The sequence below is a fragment of the Gossypium hirsutum genome, chromosome D04, assembly GCF_007990345.1.
Source record: "Gossypium hirsutum isolate 1008001.06 chromosome D04, Gossypium_hirsutum_v2.1, whole genome shotgun sequence".
In the NCBI taxonomy this organism is placed as follows: Eukaryota; Viridiplantae; Streptophyta; class Magnoliopsida; order Malvales; family Malvaceae; genus Gossypium; species Gossypium hirsutum.
Window position 1 is genome coordinate 48,642,522 of NC_053440.1, and position 2,249 is coordinate 48,644,770.

The following is a 2,249-nucleotide window of genomic DNA, read 5'->3' on the forward strand; positions in this document are numbered from 1 at the left end:
AAGAGAAATTTAAAATAATGGAAAATGCTGACTACTATTGCGGGGTTGACGCTAAGGACTTGAGCCTGGTCTCAGATCTAGTACTCCCGCCAAAGTTCAAAACTCTAGAGTTTGAAAAGTACAACGAGACTAGTTGTCCTAAAGCTCACATCACGATGTTCTGTCGAAGGATGACAGGATATGTTAATAATGACTAGTTATTTATACATTGCTTCCAAGATAGTCTGATCAGGTCAGCAGCAAAATGGTACAACCAATTGAGCCATGCTAAAATCAATTCATAGAAAGATTTAGCACAAGTTTTTATGAAACAATATAATCATGTAACAAACATGACACCCGACAGGATTACTTTACAAAGTATGGAAAAGAAGCAAAGTGCGAGTTTCAGGCAATATCCCCAAAGATGGAGAGAGGTAGCAACACAAGTCCAGCCACCATTTTTGGAGAAAGAAATAACGATGCTTTTCATCAATACTCTAAAAGCCCCGTTCATCAACCACATGTTGGGAAGTGTTGCCATGAGCTTTTCAGATATGGTAATATCTGGCGAGATAATCTAAAACGCGATAATAAAAAACGCGATAAGGATTAGGAAGATAGACATTGGAGAAAATGCCAAAAGATCAACCCCGAGAAACAGGGAAAATAAAGTGAATAACCTGAGCACCAGGCATTCCAAATCAGTCACTGTAGGTCAGCTGAGAACCATAACCACTAGTTATCAAGGCTCTTCAAGGCAGGAATCCAACTTGAGGTCAAATATAGAAATGCTCCAGTTCACATCCATCCCGATGACATATAAGGAGCTATATCAAAATCTTTTTTATGTGCATGTGGTGACTCCGTCCTACTCAGAACCCATGCAACCTCCGTTCCTAAAATTGCATAATAAGAATGCCCAATGCGAGTACCACGTGGGAATAACAGGTCACTCAATCGAAAACTGCACTACGTTCAAAAAGTTGGTCGAAAGGTTCATTAAAATGAGAATTACGAAGTTTGACATTTCATCAGAACCTAATCACTTTAACGAGGAAGTAAATGCGATAATCAAATGAAGAGGCAACAAAGTTGCGACTCCTTGAAAAAGACAAAAGCCCAGAAGGAATATCAGAGAATCTGAACATTAATGAAGTATTCAAAGAAGGAACCGGGGAATAAAGTTTCTAAGCCCTTGCATACTTGGGAGTGTATTGAACAATGAGACTGTGGAAGAGATAATCCAGAGTAATATTCAAAACACGCTTGTTGTTTTAAGGCCTAGAGGCAATAAGAATCCTTTTGTAAAATAGGATTGTGTCCAAAATCTTTATTTAAATAAAATGCATCTTTCATTCTTTTCATTTATAGATTCTTTTGTCCTTTGGACTCTCTTTTAAATATTATTTTATTTTTCATTCATATAAATAATTATACTTAAATTTATTTATTCTTTAGAATCCGCCTTTGTACCTACAATAGGTCTTTAGATATCAACGACATGAGCGATATTGTTACGACTCAGAATCTCATTTTGAGTAAGATATGTGTCTAGGGGGATCTCAGGACTTTGAATATGACCGAGATTGTAACCTATCTTTTGATTTGTTAAGGATGGTAGAACAAGATGAAAAAATAGATCCTACCTTACAAAAATCAGTAGACAGTGATCCTAGGAGAAGAGAAAGAGATTGGAGCTTGTCTTACCATCGAAATAAAGCGAAACGTCATTAAATTATTCCAATAATTTAAAGATTTTTTCGCACGATCATATCAAGATATGTCTGACTTACTAAGATCTGTGGATGTTGTTAAGGTTAAAAGGTCCATAAGTGTGTCAGAAGGACACATGCTAATGGTTTTACGATAGCCAAGTTAATCACGAGGTTTCAGTACTACTGGTCCACCATGAAAGGGGATTACATCAGTTATGTCGTAAATACCAATTTAAGAAAGATAAAACCTATGTGCCTCATCCATTTCTTCACAAATTTTCCATATATGGGGCATGGATGTGATGGGGCCAATCTCGTCAAAAGCTTTTAGCCAATATTGATTCATCTTTTTGGTTTTCAATTACTTCACTAAAAGGGTGGAAATAGCTTTATATGCCAATGTTACAAGATTGAAGTCATTAAATTCCAATTTAAAAAAAGATCAAACGTCGATAAAAAATGCCTAAAAGGACAGTGCCAAAAGTTTGTAGTCTGTTCAAAGATCAGACGCAATAGGCAGCCAAAAAAGAAAAAATAAAACAAGGATCGTGG